The 19,487-nt window shown below is 43.0% G+C and overlaps 1 pseudogene; it reads left to right on the plus strand.

Moving 5' to 3' along the window:
- Nucleotides 1–1,522: 1,522 nt before the first annotated feature.
- Nucleotides 1,523–4,307, plus strand: LOC123184380 (indole-2-monooxygenase-like; annotated as a pseudogene).
- The last annotated feature ends 15,180 nt before the right edge of the window (nucleotides 4,308–19,487 follow it).

Here is a 19,487-nt window from a genome sequence, read left to right on the forward strand (position 1 = left end):
ATCTGCATGGCAGCAGAGTTTTTACCTTCAAAAATCCATATCATCTCTACAGAGCCAAAGTGACCATAATAAGGCAGACAATCCCACCAAGAATACACAACTTTTTGTGTATACAGTCAGGCCAGTGACCATATATATTGAAAACACTTGTTAGCTGATACAAATTCAATACTATTTGGATGGGTGATCATGTGGAACATGCAACCTTGCATCGGAAGAAGAGGTGTTTGATTGTCTCAGCAAGAGCACTACATTTCTTGCTTGCCCTTTATCATTCTTATTGCGAACAATGCAATATATAGTTGTATACTGTTGTCGGAGGGTGACATTTCCCAACCACTTGTCTTGCCAAAATCGAATCTATGAGCCATCCTTTATCTAGAAGGAATCAAAGCGGAAAAGATGTTTGTTTACCGCCATCAGTTCTGCCTAAAAATATGAATTCCCAGGCTTCCATCATGCCTGAGACATGGTTTTGGGCCTAAATACTTATTGGACAAGAGGGGTTGCCAGTCACCATCCTCGGCAAGTAGCTAGTAAGTCATTTACCTAGTAAGCCATTATTTTCGACATGGACCTAGATCTCCCTGATGTTTTGGTAGACAAACCATACTCCATTTGGTTATCCTATATTTTTTCATTTTCACTGTACCCTACGAAAAGAATCTCGATCTTGCATAATTCATTTTGGGAGTTGGAAAAATGAGAGCATATGGAGAACTAGGTCTGTAAGAACAGAATTGATCAAGACAAGTCTTCCTTGAACAGAAAGCAACTTGCCTTTTCAACTACTCGGTCGTTTCTCTAAGCGCTCTTCGACCTGTTTCCACTCCGCATTTATGATGTGTCGGTAATGAATCAGAACTCCCATGTATCAAGTGGTTGTGGTGGTGGTGACGGCAGCTACAGTAGTAGTGTCTGGTTTGGATATGGATCCTAGTTAGGTGTGGCATAGGTATTAGGTACTGCAGGATTGGTGGTGCGAGTGGTGTTAGCATGTCCTAAGTCATGGTGTCTGCAGGAGCATTTGGGAGATTTCAAGGAGTTTTGGCATGTTACATAACGAAGTTGAGTTGCTAGTATACGGCGAGTTGTGTTGCCGCCCGCCAAGAGACGGGCGGTGTGAGACTAGGATGAGGATCCAGTGAAGTTTGTGTTCAATGCCGGCTTGCCACCAAGAGACGGGCGGTGTGAGACGAGGATGAGGAGTGAAGTTTGTGTTCAAGTGCTCACCGACGTAAGGTTCTGTTGTAGTTGAAGCGTGTCACAATCGAGGGGCTATCGTGTGAGGTCAGTGAGGACGAAGACCCGAGGGATAAACTACAAGACGTCACCACATGTGTAGTATGCAAATTAATTGCCTCTCATGGTGTCGTGGCTCTCTACATCGGCCTGCAGTTTTCTTCTAAATAAACTACGGACAAAAAAAGATGCCTTGCTCTTGCTGGAATCTCCAAGCTTCTAGCTATAAATAAGCCAGCTGAGCTGCTGTTGGAAAGAAACCCAGCGACCAATCCCTCGTTCCGTAAACTGAACAGCCATGTCGCAGGTGCAGCATAGCCTCCACGAGCTGCTGCTGCTGCTGCAGGCGAGGTCGCCGTCTCCACAGGCAGCCCTAGTGGTCTCTCTGCTGCTCGTCTGTCCACTTCTCGTACTCTTCGTGGCACGTCGCTTCGGGACGCCGTCGACGGCCACCATCACCGCCAGAGCCAGAGAAGATCAGCTGAGCAAGCTGCCTTCTCCTCCCAGCAGGCTCCCCATCATCGGCCACCTGCACCTCGTCGGCCCCCTCCCGCACGTCTCGCTCCGGGACCTCGCCGCCGAGCACGGCCGCGATGGACTCATGCTCCTCCGCCTCGGAGCCGTACCGACGCTCATCGTAACCTCGCCGAGCGCCGCGCAGGCCGTGCTGCGCACCCACGACCACGTCTTCGCGTCCCGGGCCTACTCCCCCGTCACCGACATCCTCTTCTACGGCTCCACGGACGTCGCCTTCTGCCCCTACGGCGAGCACTGGCGGCAGGTCAAGAAGATCGCCACCACGCACCTCCTCACCAACAAGAAGGTCCGCTCCTACCGCCATGCGCGTGAGAACGAGGTAGCCAACCATCAACTTGAATTTGGTTGCACATTGTGCATCAGTGCATGCTGCGAAAATATGTTTTAGAGCACCTGCATCCAGGCCATTCTTACCTAGTCATCCATTCCCCGCATCATGATTCATGCAAGTACATTTCTCTTTTTTGTTTCTCTTATATACTCCCTCAGTTCCTAAATAATTATCTTTCTAGAGATTTCAACAAGTGACTACATACGGAGCAAAATGAGTGAATCTACACTCTAAAACATGTCTACATACATCCGTATGTTGTAGTCCATTTGAGATGGCTAGAAAGACAATTATTTGAGAACAGAGGGAGTAGAACATGTCTTGAAGTTTAAACCTATGTAGAGCAGCAAAACTTTCTAACTAGAATCTAGGATAAAACTTTTAGATTTTTTGTCAAACATAAATATACAAAATAAGATTTGTCTGATTAAAAAAATCTTATTTTTAGTATTTATGTCGGACCAAAAATTCTGAAACATTTATCCTAGATTCTAATTAAAAAGCTTTGACACACTGCAATGGTTTGAACTTCAAGGCATGTTCTATATGAGAGAAACAAAAAATAAAAAAACATATGTAGAAAGTTAGTTGTGTCACATAGATCTTAAAGCGACATTAGAGAGTCAGGATAGCAGGGCCGGGATGCAGGTGCTCAAAAAATCTGCGTCAGTGCATGTTGTCCACCTCATTAGCCATACTGAAATTAACTATTGCTGCCTCTGCTCGCCTCCTCGATTAACAAGGTGAGGTTGGTGGTGGCCAAGATCCGGGAGGCGGCCACCACTGGCATCGCCATGGACATGAGTGACCTCCTCAACGCATTCGCCAACGACATCGTTTGCCATGCTGTGTCCGGTAAGTCTTTCAGGAAACAAGGCCACAACAAGCTCTTCCGGGAGCTCGTCGAGGCCAACTCGTCGCTCATCGGCGGTTTCAACCTGGAAGACTACTTCCCAGTGTTGGTGAAGTTGGACTTCATCAAGAAGATGGTGTGCGCCAAGGCCCAGAAGGTGAACAAGATGTGGGACAAACTTCTCAATAGCCTCATCGATGACCATGCAAGCAGGCCCGCGTCAGAACAAGGCGGCGAGGACAGCGACTTCATCGATGTGTTGCTTTCCATTCAACAAGAGTACAATCTTACGAGAGACCATATTAAGGCTCAGTTGGAGGTAGGACCTCACAAACCTCACCTACCTACATATATTAAGGTTCCGTTCCAAAGTATTTGAAGTTATAGCTTTGTGTTTAGTCAAATTTTACTATATTTGACTAAGTCTATTCAAAAGTGTCTTAGTATTTAAAACATCAAATATATATAGTATACGGAATATATTTTGTAACAAAGCTAATTTGGCTTCAATAATATTGTTATATTTTTTCTATAAACTTGGTCAATTTAAAAGAGTTGACTTAAGACAAACATAAAACTTTAAATAATTTGGAACGGAGAGTGTAGCTTATATATGTTGTTCGTTCTTATATGTGTATACGTATGTATTTATGTATGCAGATCATGTTTGAAGCTGGCACCGATACATCGTTCATAGTGTTGGAATATGCCATGGTTCGGCTCATGCAAAAACCCCACCTCATGAATAAGCTGAAAACCGAGGTCAGGAGCACTATATCCAAGGGGAAAGAAATGATTGCTGAAGACGATCTGAGCAGTTTGGCCTACCTAAAGGCAGTCATCAAAGAGACACTTCGGCTCCATATGCCCGCACCGCTCCTTGTGCCTCACCTCTCCATGGCCGACTGCAAAATCAATGGCTACACCATACCATCAGGGACGCGCGCCATCGTAAACAGCTGGGCTCTTGCAAGGGATCCCAGTAGTTGGGAGAGCGCAGAAGAGTTCATGCCTGAGCGGTTTATGGAAGGTGGTAGCGCTGCAACTATGGACTACAAGGGAAACAATTTCCCTTACTTGCCCTTTGGGACTGGGCGGAGGATATGCCCAGGTATCAACTTTGCTATTGTGACGATTGAAATCATGCTAGCAAATCTCATGTACCACTTCGACTGGAAGCTACCATCAGAATCAATGGAAGCTGGCATCAGTATGACTGAATCATTTGGGGTAACAGTACACCGAAAGGAGAAGCTCCTCCTTGTCCCTGCAGTGCTGGAAGATTAATAAAAACTGGAACATAGGAACTACCTACATAATAGTCATATGGATTTTCGGACTTTTTGTTAAGCACGAGTGTATTGAATAAACAAAGCATTGCATCAAAAATCGATCACCATATTCATTAGTATAAATTAAGACTAGTACATGAATGCTCATCTGAACAGTTTATAACATTATATGTGCGACTCGTTGATTGAAATGTCCTTAGCAGCAATACTCAATACTTCCTTGTACAACTTGGTTTTTGGTAACAGATAGATACCCTTGCTTACTTCTGCGGGTCACAATCAAAGAGCCTCTGGTGGGTTTCCATTTTCCTTCACCATGGTAATTGCCATTGATGAGATCATCAAGCGACCTTATTAATGAAATATGCCTCGTGTCATTGAGCAACAACCTGCAACCAATGTTTGGTTTAAAGCATATGGTTGTCAATATTTTTTGATAGACCACTGTCTCTCATTCTCATAGAGCCACTAATGCAAGTGGTGTGTGATCTGAAGTGCTCTTAGTATGATGTGATATGTAAGGACACACATCAATGCACACCCTAACTCATTGCATTGTCATGAACAACAATATATCATTCTTCATCTCTAATGACTAAATAATCCTCACATTGTGTAGTCATGTCGGAAAACGTCTCTTCCATTTTCTTGGTTTTACTTTGTAGCTTTACCTTCTCCAAGATCTGTTTTATATAGCATGCAATCATTCCTTTGATGTCCTGGATTGCCACAAGTAAACTCCTTTTTGTCTTAACCTTGATCTCCCACTAGATTTATCTATGCCTTGCTGAGTCTTGCATGTCTACTTCCATGATTCCCATATTTTACCTTGGGTTTAGCCACATTTGCATAATGAGAAGAGGCACTGTTTCTCCATGTTATATATTTTTGGATTCTTCATTCAACATGATGTTCGTCACCATCTCTAGTGTTGGCCTACCATTTGAACCTGAACTGCTGAGTGACACAAAAAAATGTGTTCTAGCTATTAAGAATGGAACTCATTTGCAACAATGCTTGCACCTAGTCGTCAAACTTGATCTTCATAGATAAGAGTTGATTAGACAATATTAGAAGACATTCAATTTCTCAATCACCTTATTTCATTTTGCTAGTCAAGCTTCACAAATATTTGATTACCATGGCCTTGTTTACTAATATCTTTCTTCCAAATATGGTGTCTAACTTCTACCACATTTCATAAGCTTTTGTTTCAGTTGCAACTTTATGGAATATATCACTATTGATGTACAAACAAATCATACCAATGGCATTTAGGTTCAACACTCTCCATTCATCTTCCATGACACCAGCCGGTATTTAGTCTTCCAAATTTGGACCATAAAAATCCTTGCAATAGATGATGTCTTCTATCATGTTCCATAAGAGTAATTTGAATAATAAAGGTTTATCATGCCACGTGTCAGGGCACCTTCTTCCATAACCATTTTAAACAACACCTCCAACAACAATGAGACAATTAGGCTAACCACCGTATTGAACCTTGATCGGATATGAGTCTGTTGGAAATGAGCACACAGTTATGGTAATACTAAAACTGCATTAGTATCAAAGTATAGTTTCAACACTGATTCAAAGATTGTTAATCAACAAGGAAGGAAACATGTGCATCTGCAAGTATGGAGAAACTGGCTCAAATCCACCTAAGAGAAACCACCACAACTGTTTTAAAAACAAGCATAACTAGAAATAATGCAAACCATAGTTAACAGACTAGCTAAGGAGAATAACATCACAAGCTCTGAATGATTCAAAAGAGTAAAAGAACCAAGGCCAACACCAGCCACCTGCAACATATGTATCAAAGCAACAAAAACTATAACAACATCTAAACACAATCTCCTCCAAAAACAGATCATGTATATTATATAGATCTAAACCATCCAGGATCAACTGTCCTTAGCCCAAAAAGCCGCATCGCATGCCTAGGAGTCTACATGAAGGATTTCAGCCATGACTTCTCACATAAGATGGGGTGTTGCTTATGTTAGATTTTGAAAAGTCCACTCAAACTTTGTCATATACCTTTTCAAAATCTAACATAAGCAACACCCCAGTTTTTTTGTTGATTGAATTGCATGAATGGTTTCATGAAATAAACAAACACCCACCATTATATACCTACCCCTAATAATATCAGTCCGAGTGTCAGAAATATACTTTCCCATCACTAGTCCAAATCTAATATCTAAAAGTTTTTAAGTATTTTACTGTTGACACTTAGCTGGCATATTGGCCCGAACTTATGAAGCATGCCTTAGCATTGTGAACTTTTGGAAACAGGGTAATAATGCCGTAATTCCACCTCTCAACATCCAACACTCCTTTATGAAATGCATCAAACATTTCTTTCTAATCATGTGTAATATCTTTCCAAAACACTTGGTAAAATTATATAGGTAAACTAATAGGTTGTGTAGATTTATTATGGTACAAACCAAACATATCTTTTTTCTTCTCCTCCAAATCAATTTCCTTGGTAAGAAAATATTGTTCCTCAGTACTTAAGTGAGAACAATGTAAACCATCAAAAGAAATGGAGGTAGTGTCATGAGCACAAAAAAGGGTTTTATAGATTTGAGTAATGTGCTTTATCTGCTCATCATCTCCTACGCTCAACACCATTATTTTGCAAAGTTGCAATTTTTTTCGTCCAACGGCTTTGAGATGGACGTAGTTAGTATTCCCATCTCCTTCTAATAAAAAATTACTGTTTGTTCTCTGTTTCCATTTCAATTCTTCATTTCTAAGAAGCTTCTTTAGATTAGTAGCTCTAGTTTCATCTTTTTTTTTACCAAATCATCAAATTTGCTAGAAATTTCCTTTTTTAGATTTCTACGCACCCTTTCAATATTGATTTGCCATCCATTCCAATATCTCCTCAATCTCCTAGTTTTCTATTGCCATTTATCTTGTCATACTTACATTAAAGGGAATATGTATTCATGGTTTGGTTTAGTCCTTTTCGTTTGGTTTACACACGCTAAGCGATCTGGGCCAGGTATTGTATGTTGATGGGCCTTTTATGGGCTTTCATAGAGACCGCGAAAAATAATTGGGTCAAAATAAATCAACATTGTGGGAATTGAACACATGACCTCCTGTGTAGCTCTTCGATATAAGAACCAACAACCTATGCGCCTTTCACATTTACTAATTCCAACTCGGTCTAAATATACGAGTGGCAATCATCATGTTTAGAGCGAGCTAATTAAGCGAATGAGAAAATAAAGGAAGGATTGTGGGCTTAAATAGAATATTTAAACGGATGTGGCTAATTAAAGAAAGGATTATGGGTAAGTTCTAGAAAAAAAATGTCATTTGGTTGGTTCGATTCCAGATTGGTCTCACCTTATTCTTTTTATATGGATGCTATGGTCTTCCCTGCAAGTCAATCTCCTATCTCAGATGGTTTGGTATTTTCTTTAGTTCAGCTCTATATATGTTGCCTTTTGTCTCTAGCTACAATCAACCACATAAAAACAAATCCAAGAGATGTCGTATTACTCACACAGTTTTAACTATGATGTCGCATGGAGAGAACACCAATCTTTATCTAACAAGAGGACTGGTCCAAGTGGCGTTCTGATACCTCAGCTTCTTTTTCCCTTGACATGGATTACTGAACTTCCTAGCTAAAAAGATAGCTTCGTTTTATTAGTTGGGTCAGCTGAAGGGAGGCATGATAGTGCTCCTTGGGCTGTAATAAACATTGAAAAGTTTCTTCGGTGTGTCCTTTTGTAGTACTAATAATAACAAATGTTGATTATGTCTGTCAATAATTTTTAACATGTGTGTTGCGGGAGGCACATATCCTGCTATATCGAAGTTGTTAGCATGAAAAAACATTGCCCCTCTTTGGATTGAGTAAAGTGAAAAGGGGATTCATCATATAATACAAATTGTAATACATGTGTATGGATGTTAAATTAGTTACATCTTCTGTTGAATGGAACACTGTCCTGTTATGCTCATGAGCTCATCCATGGAAAATACTGCTCTATGCCCTATTCAGCATGGCGATACATCTTGCTCGATTTTGGTTCAGCTGTTATTGTACGAATCCACATTTATTTCTTCCGTGTCCAGTATTTGGGTTGTTGCTTCTCAAGGATATTTGTCAGTCAACTCAAGCAAACTATGATTGTAACTGTTCTTTTGTTTAATAAAATTGGAAGAATGCCAACTTGTGAAGGTACAAAAGCAAGGACCTGATTTTGGTTTGAATCGAGTGCTTGCGCCGTTGGAGCCATGGTTATTTGCCTTCATATGCCTAACCTGATCTCCTTCAAAATTTATGTTCTCTGGAGCTAACCGTGCTGCTGTGCTGGACAGGCAGACGAGGGCCGGCCTGTTGCCGATACAAGCCGTCGAGGTGGACGGCCAGCGCTAAATCATTTGCAGGTGCACGATGATGACCGCATCTGTTTTGTTACTACGTTCCTATTAGTTTTTAATCAGCAGGCTAGGAATGGTTTCCCCATCCAACTAAGCTATCATTATAGTAGTGGTGAAACTATTACTTGATAATGCGTAGAGTAAAAAAACAATGATAGACATTTTGTTGTTCCCCATCTCAAATGCCGATTTTGTTTAATGATGCTGAGATGATTCAACTTTGGAGATTTTGACACAGTTTCTGTTGGCCCAAACTGTGCACGCCGAGTACTTTCCGGCGACACGTAAACGACCGACGACGAACGACGACAAAGAACTTGCCGACAGTCTTGGTTCCTGCCCCAAGTGGCCGAAGCAAAATACACCTACGTATCACGGCTGATCGTAAACGATCTACTAATAGCCACGCACGCACACAACGGCCAGCACGGCCGGAAACACAAACGCACGCACGCGAGACGCCGGCGTATTGCCAAAGGCTCGTATCGAGCCTTGTGTATGCTTTATTGCTTCAACTCAAGGTACAAGTTACAGGTCTGTTTGCACCCATATAAATAGTAGTACCAAGCTAGCTAGCTACGAGAGGAAAAACTACCGGAAGCTAATTCCAATACTACTCGGAGACAAGCTCTAGCACTACACGGATACATGTATGCACACCAACCTGGACACGTACCATTATGGGAGGCTTTTGTCGTGTTTAATTCCAACAATCACCCCCCTAAACACGACGTCGTCACGTCACTGCATCGATGCCGATTCTTCTTCGCATCTTCAGGATCTTCTCTCGATCCAAAGCTTTAGTCAGGATGTCCGCCAGCTGATCATCGGTGCAAACATAGTTGACCTTCGTCATACCTTCCTTGTACATCGCATGCTCTAGTGGAGCTTTCTCAAATCCAAGAGAAATCATCGTTCGATCAAGTTTGATGCTCCATGCCCGAGAGCCTTGGCGTAGCCCGAACAAGACTTTGTGTAGCTCCAGTACTTTGTGTTCTTCTCCCTCTTTGATGAATCCTGGTGGTTGGCTCACATAAACGTCTCCTTCTAACTCTCTGTTCAGAAACGCGGATTGTACATCCATGTGATGTATCTTTCATGATTCCTGAACCGCGAGAGCGATGAGTAATCTCACTGATTCCATCCTTTCAATGGGAACGAACACTTCTTCGAAGTCAACACCTTTCTCTTGCACATACTCTTTGACTACTAGCCTTGCTTTGTGCTTCACGGACCCTTCGACATCTCTCTTGATCGTAAATTCCCACTTGAGATCCATGGCTTTTTCATTGTTGGGAAGATCCACAAGCTCCCATGCATTATTGTCGTGGATCGACCTCAACTCCTCTTTCATAGCCTGACGCCAACACCACTTCGTATTCGCGTCCTCAAAATCTGTCGGTTCCTCGGAGTTTGCTAGACACCGCCACCCACTCCCTTTCACTTTTACCGGGTCAATCGTCCGAAGAGGTTCCTCCGGATATATGTTGATCACCGGGCTTAGATGGTCGGTTGTAGGTAGACGTGTCTTTTCTTCCTCCACAGGCACTAGCATTACCTTGTTGTTCCTGTCTCCTTGTGATGCAATGGCTGAACGTGGCAAAATTGCAGGTAAGATCCCTCCCGGACTGCACACTAGTGTTGGGGAACGTAGTAATTTCAAAAAATTTCCTACGCACACGCAAGATCATGGTGATGCATAGCAACGAGAGGGGAGAGTGTTGTCTACATACCCTTGTAGACCGAAGCGGAAGCGATCACAACGTAGAGGAAGTAGTCGTACGTTCTCCTCGCGATCCGACCGATCCCAGCGCCGTTACTCCGGCGCCTCCGAGTTCTTGACACACATACAGCTCGGTGACGCTCCTCGGGTTCCGATCCAGCAAAGCTCCGGGGAGAGAGTTCCGTCAGCACGACGGCGTGGTGACGATCTTGATGTTCTACTATCGCAGGGCTTCGCCTAAGCGCTGCAACAATACGACCGAGGTGGAATATGGTGGAGGGGGGCACCGCACACGGCTAAGGAACGATCTCAAGGATCAACTTGTGTCTCTAGAGGTGCCCCCTGCCCCCGTATATAAAGGATCAAGGGGGAGGGGGCGGCCGGCCTTGTTTGGGCGCGCCAAGGGGAGTCCTACTCCCACCGGGAGTAGGATTCCACCTTTCCTAGTCCAACTAGTTCAAGGGGGGAAAGAGGGGAAGAGGGGAAGGAAGGGAGAGAGGGGCCGCGCCCCAAATCCCTTGTCCAATTCGGACTGGACTTGGGAGGGGCGCGCGCCACCTCCTGGTCCTTCCCACTAAGGCCCATCAAGGCCCATTGCTTCTTCCTCGTATTCCCGTAACTCCCCGGTACCTCCGAAAATACCCGAATCACTCAGAACCTTTCCGATGTCCGAATATAGTCGTCCAATATACCGATCTTTACGTCTCGACCATTTCGAGACTCCTCGTCATGTCCCCGATCTCATCCGGGACTCCGAACTCCTTCGGTACATCAAAATACATAAACTCATAATATAACCGTCATCGAAACCTTAAGCGTGCGGACCCTACGGTTCGAGAGCAATGTAGACATGACCGAGACACGTCTCCGGTCAATAACCAATAGCGGGACCTGGATGCCCATATTGGCTCCTACATATTCTACGAAGATCTTTATCGGTCAGACCGCAAAACAACATACGTTGTTCCCTTTGTCATCGGTATGTTACTTGCCCGAGATTCGATCGTCGGTATCCAATACCTAGTTCAATCTCGTTACCGGCAAGTCTCTTTACTCGTTCTGTAATACATCATCTCACAACTAAAATATTAGTTGCAATGCTTGCAAGGCTTATATGATGTGCATTACCGAGAGGGCCCAGAGATACCTCTCCGACAATCGGAGTGACAAATCCTAATCTCGAAATACGCCAACCCAACATCTACCTTTGGAGACACATGTAATGCTCCTTTATAATCACCTAGTTACGTTGTGACGTTTGGTAGCACCCAAAGTGTTCCTCCGGCAAACGGGAGTTGCATAATCTCATAGTTAAAGGAACATGTATAAGTCATGAAGAAAGCAATAGCAACATACTAAACGATCGAGTGCTAAGCTAACGGAATAGGTCATGTCAATCAGATCATTCAACTAATGATGTGACCCCGTTAATCAAATAACAACTCTTTGTCCATGGTTAGGAAACATAACCATCTTTGATTAACGAGCTAGTCAAGTAGAGGCATACTAGTGACACTCTATTTGTTTATGTATTCACACATGTATTATGTTTCCGGTTAATACAATTCTAGCATGAATAATAAACATTTATCATGAAATAAGGAAATAAATAATAACTTTATTATTGCCTCTAGGGCATATTTCCTTCAGTCTCCCACTTGCACTAGAGTCAATAATCTAGATCACATCACCATGTGATTAACATCGATAGTTCACATCATCATGTGATTAACACCCATAGTTCACATCGCCATGTGACCAACACCCAAAGGGTTTACTAGATTCAATAATCTAGTTCACATCGCTATGTGATTAACACCCAAAGTGTACTAAGGTGTGATCATGTTTTGCTTGTGAGAGAATCTTATTCTACGGGTCTGCCACATTCAGATCCGTTAGTATTTTGCAAATTTCTATGTCTACAATGCTCTGCACGGAGCTACTTTAGCTAATTGCTCCCATTTTCAATATGTATCTAGATTGAGACTTAGAGTCATCTAGATTAGTGTCAAAACTTGCATCGACGTAACCTTTTACGACGAACCTTTTTGTCACGTCCATAATCGAGAAACATATCCTTATTCCACTAAGGATAATTTTGACCGCTGTCCGGTGATCTACTCCTAGATCACTATTGTATTCCCATGCCAAAATTAGTGCAGGGTATACAATAGATCTGGTACACAGCATGACATACTTTATAGAACCTATGGCCAAAGCATAGGGAATGACTTTCATTCTCTTTCTATCTTTTGCCGTGGTCGGGTTTTGAGTCTTACTCAATTTTTACACCTTGTAACACAGTCAAGAACTCTTTCTTTGACTGTTCCATTTTGAACTACTTCAAAATCTTGTCAAGGTATGTACTTATTGAAAAAACTTATCAAGCGTCTTGATCTATCTCTATAGATCTTGATGCTCAATATGTAAGCAGCTTCACCGAAGTCTTTCTTTGAAAAACTCCTTTCAAACACTCCTTATTGCTTTACAGAATAATTCTACATTATTTCCGATCAACAATATGTCATTCACATATACTTATCAGAAATGTTGTAGTGCTCCCACTCACTTTCTTGTAAATACAGGCTTCATCGCAAGTCTGTATAAAACTATATGCTTTGATCAACTTATCAAAGCGTGTATTCCAACTCCGAGATGCTTGCACCAGTCCATAGATGGATCGCTGGAGCTTGCATATTTTGTTAGCACCTTTAGGATTGATAAAACCTTCTGGTTGCATCATATACAACTCTTCTTTAATAAATCCATTAAGGATTGCAGTTTTGTTATCCATTTGCCAGATTTCATAAAATGCGGCATTTGCTAACATGATCCGGACAGACTTAAGCATAGATACGAGTGAGAAACTCTCATCGTAGTCAACACCTTGAACTTGTCGAAAACCTTTTGCGACAATTCTAGCTTTGTACATAGTAACACTACTATCATCGTCTGTCTTCCTCTTGAAGATCCATTTAATCTTAATTGCTTGCCGATCATCGAGCAAGTCAACCAAAGTCCACACTTTGTTCTTATACATGGATCCCATCTCAGATTTCATGGCTTCAAACCATTTCGCGGAATCTGGGCTCACCATCGCTTCTTCATAGTTCGTAGGTTCGTCATGGTCAAGTAACATGACCTCCAGAACAGGATTACCGTACCACTCTCGTGCGGATCTCACTCTGGTTTACCTACGAGGTTCAGTAGTAACTTGATCTGAAGTTACATGATCATCATCATTAGCTTCCTCACTAATTGGTGTAGTAGTCACAAGAAGAGATTTCTGTGATGAACTACTTTCCACTAAGGGAGAAGGTACAATTACCTTATCAAGTTTTCTACTTTCCTCCCACTCACTTCTTTCGAGAGAAACTCCTTCTCTGGAAAGGATCCATTCTCAGCAACGAAAGTCTTGCCTTCGGATCTGTGATAGAAGGTGTACCCAACAATCTCCTTTGGGTATCCTATGAAGACGCATTTCTCCGATTTGGTTCGAGCTTATCATGATGAAACCTTTTCACATAAGCATCGCAACTCCAAACTTTAAGAAACAACAACTTTGGTTTCTTGCCAAACCACAGTTCATACGGTGTTGTCTCAACAGATTTAGATGGTGCCCTTTTAACGTGAATGCAGCTGTCTTTAATGCATAACCCCAAAAACGATAGTGGTAGATCGGTAAGAGACATCATAGATAGTACTATATCCAATAAAGTACGGTTATGACGTTCGGACTCACCATTATGCTGTGGTGTTCCAGGTGGCATGAGTTTGTGAAACTATTCCACATTGTTTTAATTGAAGACCAAACTCGTAACTCAAATATTTGTCTCCGCGATCAGATCGTAGAAACCTTATTTTCTTGTCACGATGATTTTCCACTTCACTCTGAAATTCTTTGAACTTTTCAAATGTTTCAGACTTATGTTTCATCAAGTAGATATACCCTTATCTGCTCAAATCGTCTGTGAAGGTCAGAAAATAATGATACTTGTCGCGAGCCTTAATATTCATCGGACCACATACATCAGTATGTATGATTTCCAACAAATCTGTTGCTCGCTCTATTGTTCCGGAGAACGGAGTCTTAGTCATCTTGCCCATGAGGCATGGTTCGCAAGCATCAAGTGATTCATAATCAAGTGATTCCAAAATTCCATCAGCATGGAGTTTCTTCATGCGCTTTACACCAATATGACCTAAACGGCAGTGCCACAAACAAGTTGCACTATCATTATTAACTTTGCATCTTTTGGCTTCAATATTATGAATATGTGTATCATTACGATCGAGATCCAACAAACCATTTTCGTTGGTGTGTATGACCATAGAAGGTTTTATTCATGTAAACAGAACAACAATTGTTTTCTAACTTAAATGAATAACCGTATTGCAATAAACATGATCAAATCATATTCATGCTTAACGCAAACACCAAATAACACTTATTTAGGTTCAACACTAATCCCGAAAGTATAGGGGGTCTGCGATGATGATCATATCAATCTTTGGAACCACTTCCAACACACATCGTCACTTCACCCTTAACTAGTCTCTGTTTATTCTGCAACTCCCGTTTCGAGTTACTACTCTTTAGCAACTGAACTAGCATCAAATACTGAGGGGTTGCTATAAACACTAGTAAAGTACACATTAATAACATATATATCAAATATACTTATGTTCACTTTGCCATCCTTCTTATCCGCCAATCACTTGGGGTGGTTCCGCTTCCAGTGACCAGTCCCTTTGCAGTAGAAGCACTTAGTCTCATGCTTAGGACCAGACTTGGGCTTCTTCACTTGAGCAGCAACTTGCTTGCCGTTCTTCTTGAAGTTCCCCTTCTTCCCTTTGCCCTTTTCTTGAAACTAGTGGTCTTGTCAACCATCAACACTTGATGTTTTTCCTGATTTCTACCTTCGTTGATTTCATCATCACGAAGAGCTTGGGAGTTGTTTCCGTTATCCCTTGCATATTATAGTTCATCACGAACTTCTAACTTGGTGATGGTGACTAGAGAATTCTGTCAATCACTATCTTATCTGGAAGATTAACTCCCACTTGATTCAAGCGATTATAGTACCCAGACAATCTGAGCACATGCTCACTAGTTGAGCGATTCTCCTCCATCTTTTAGCTATAGAACTTGTTGGAGACTTCATATCTCTCAACTCGGGTATTTGCTTGAAATATTAACTTCAACTCCTGGAACATCTCATATGGTCCATGACGTTCAAAACGTCTTTGAAGTCCCGATTCTAAGCCGTTAAGCATGGTGCACTTAAACTATCAAGTAGTCATCATATTGAGCTAGCCAAACATTCATAACGTCTGCATCTGCTCCTGCAATAGGTCTGTCACCTAGCGGTGCATCAAGGACATAGTTCTTCTGTGCAGCAATGAGGATAAACCTCAGATCACGGATCCAATCCGCATCATTGCTACTAACATCTTTCAACATAATTTTCTCTAGGAACATATCAAAATAAACACAGGGAGGCAGCAACACGAGCTATTGATCTACAACATAATTTGCAAAATACTACCAGGACTAAGTTCATGATAAATTAAAGTTCAATTAATCATATTACTTAAGAACTCCCACTTAGATGGACATCCCTCTAATCCTCTAAGTGATCACGTGATCCAAATCAACTAAACCATAACCGATCATCACGTGAAATGGATTAGTCTTCAATGGTGAACATCATTATGTTGATCATATCTACTATATGATTCACGCTCGACCTTTCGGTCTCCGTGTTCCGAGGCCATATCTGCATATGCTAGGCTCGTCAAGTATAACCCGAGTATTCCGCGTGTGCAAAACTGGCTTGCACCCGTTGTAGATGGACGTAGAGCTTATCACACCCGATCATCACGTGGTGTCTGGGCACGACGAACTTTGGCAACGGTGCATACTCGGGGAGAACACTTCTTGATAATTTAGTGAGAGATCATCTTATAATGCTACCGTCAATCAAAGCAAGATAAGATGCATAAAAGATAAACATCACATGCAAATCAATATAAGTGATATGATATGGTCATCATCATCTTGTGCTTCGTGATCTCCATCTCTGCAGCACCATCATGATCACCATCGTCACCGGCGCGACACCTTGATCTCCATCGTAGCATCGTTGTCGTCTCGCCAATCTTATGCTTCTACGACTATCGCTACCGCTTAGTGATAAAGTAAAGCATTACAGGGCGATTGCATTGCATACAATAAAGCGACGACCATATGGCTCCTGCCAGTTGCCGATAACTCGGTTACAAAACATGATCATCTCATACAATAAAATTTAGCATCATGTCTTGACCATATCACATCACAACATGCCCTGCGAAAACAAGTTAGACGTCCTCTACTTTGTTTGTTGCAAGTTTTACGTGGCTGCTACGGGCTTAAGCAAGAACTCATCTTACCTACGCATCAAAACCACAACGATAGTTTGTCAAATAGACTCCGTTTTAACCTTCTCAAGGACCGGGCGTAGCCACACTTGATTCAACTAAAGTTGGTGAGATGTCTCCCGCAAGCCATCTGTGTGCAAAGCACGTCGAGGGAACCGGTCTCGCGTAAGCGTACGCGTAAGGTTGGTCCGGGTCATCTCATCCAACAATACTGCTGAACCAAAGTATGACATGCTGGTAGGCAGTATGACTTGTATCGTCCACAACTCACTTGTGTTCTACTCGTGCATATAACATCAAACCATAAAAACCTAGGCTCGGATGCCACTGTTGGGGAACGTAGTAATTTCAAAAAATTTCCTACGCACACGCAAGATCATGGTGATGCATAGCAACGAGAGGGGAGAGTGTTGTCTACATACCCTTGTAGACCGAAGCGGAAGCGATCATAACGTAGAGGAAGTAGTCGTACGTTCTCCTCGCGATCCGACCGATCCCAGCGCCGTTACTCCGGCGCCTCCGAGTTCTTGACACACATACAGCTCGGTGACGCTCCTCGGGTTCCGATCCAGCAAAGCTCCGGGGAGAGAGTTCCGTCAGCACGACGGCGTGGTGACGATCTTGATGTTCTACTATCGCAGGGCTTCGCCTAAGCGCTGCAACAATACGACCGAGATGGAATATGGTGGAGGGGGGCACCGCACACGGCTAAGGAACGATCTCAAGGATCAAATTGTGTCTCTAGAGGTGCCCCCCTGCCCCCGTATATAAAGGATCAAGGGGGAGGGGGCGGCCGGCCTTGTTTGGGCGCGCCAAGGGGAGTCCTACTCCCACCGGGAGTAGGATTCCACCTTTCCTAGTCCAACTAGGTCAAGGGGGGAAAGAGGGGAAGAGGGGAAGGAAGGGAGAGAGGGGCCGCGCCCCAAATCCCTTGTCCAATTCGGACTGGACTTGGGAGGGGCGCGCGCCACCTCCTGGTCCTTCCCACTAAGGCCCATCAAGGCCCATTGCTTCTTCCTCGTATTCCCGTAACTCCCCGGTACCTCCGAAAATACCCGAATCACTCAGAACCTTTCCGATGTCCGAATATAGTCGTCCAATATACCGATCTTTACGTCTCGACCATTTCGAGACTCCTCGTCATGTCCCCGATCTCATCCGGGACTACGAACTCCTTCGGTACATCAAAATACATAAACTCATAATATAATCGTCATCGAAACCTTAAGCGTGCGGACCCTACGGTTCGAGAACAATGTAGACATGACCGAGACACGTCTCCGGTCAATAACTAATAGCGGGACCTGGATGCCCATATTGGCTCCTACATATTCTACGAAGATCTTTATCGGTCAGACCGCAAAACAACATACGTTGTTCCCTTTGTCATCGGTATGTTACTTGCCCGAGATTCGATCGTAGGTATCCAATACCTAGTTCAATCTCGTTACCGGCAAGTCTCTTTACTCGTTCTGTAATACATCATCTCACAACTAAAATATTAGTTGCAATGCTTGCAAGGCTTATATGATGTGCATTACCGAGAGGGCCCAGAGATACCTCTCCGACAATCGGAGTGACAAATCCTAATCTCGAAATACGCCAACCCAACATCTACCTTTGGAGACACATGTAATGCTCCTTTATAATCACCCAGTTACGTTGTGACGTTTGGTAGCACCCCAAGTGTTCCTCCGGCAAACGGGAGTTGCATAATCTCATAGTCAAAGGAACATGTATAAGTCATGAAGAAAGCAATAGCAACATACTAAACGATCGAGTGCTAAGCTAACGGAATGGGTCATGTCAATCAGATCATTCAACTAATGATGTGACCCCGTTAATCAAATAACAACTCTTTGTCCATGGTTAGGAAACATAACCATCTTTGATTAACGAGCTAGTCAAGTAGAGGCATACTAGTGACACTCTATTTGTTTATGTACTCACACATGTATTATGTTTCCGGTTAATACAATTCTAGCATGAATAATAAACATTTATCATGAAATAAGGAAATAAATAATAACTTTATTATTGCCTCTAGGGCATATTTCCTTCAACTAGACCAACAGAAGCATACGTTGCCACCTTCCTTGATGTAGGGTGATTCCCGGATTGAGCATATGGGCCTTGCCCTCCTGGATGGCCTCCTCCGGTGATCCATGGCCTATGTGGCCTGCTGTCCAAGCCACCACCCAGTCCAGCCGATGGGCCTAGCCCACCTATGCCGCCTCGTTCCAGGAATCCATTACTTGCTGCCGGCACGTCATTGCTAAGTGCGGCTGCCTGTTTTTTCCCGTCCGGAGCAGCGCCAACTGCATACGGTGCAACATCCCTTGCACTAGATGAGCCAACGGCATACATGCGGAAAGCTTCACTTGCATCCGCCAAAACACTTGCACTTGTGGCCGCTCTTGCTGCACTCGCGATCACCTTTGCACACACATCAACTATAGTTGCATCACTTTTGTCTCTTATTTCTTCTTGGACTTCCGGCGCCACGTACGCCTCCATTATTTCTAAACGCATCGCAGGAAGACTGCTTCTCCATGGTCGAGCACACGCAGCTATCGCTTCATCCGCTCCAGCAAAGTTGGCACTTACGTCCATAGCACTGACGTAAGTTTCGGAATCACTCCCCGCACCTGTAGCTTCGGCACAGGT

The sequence above is a fragment of the Triticum aestivum genome, chromosome 2A, assembly GCF_018294505.1.
Source record: "Triticum aestivum cultivar Chinese Spring chromosome 2A, IWGSC CS RefSeq v2.1, whole genome shotgun sequence".
Taxonomy (NCBI): Eukaryota; Viridiplantae; Streptophyta; class Magnoliopsida; order Poales; family Poaceae; genus Triticum; species Triticum aestivum.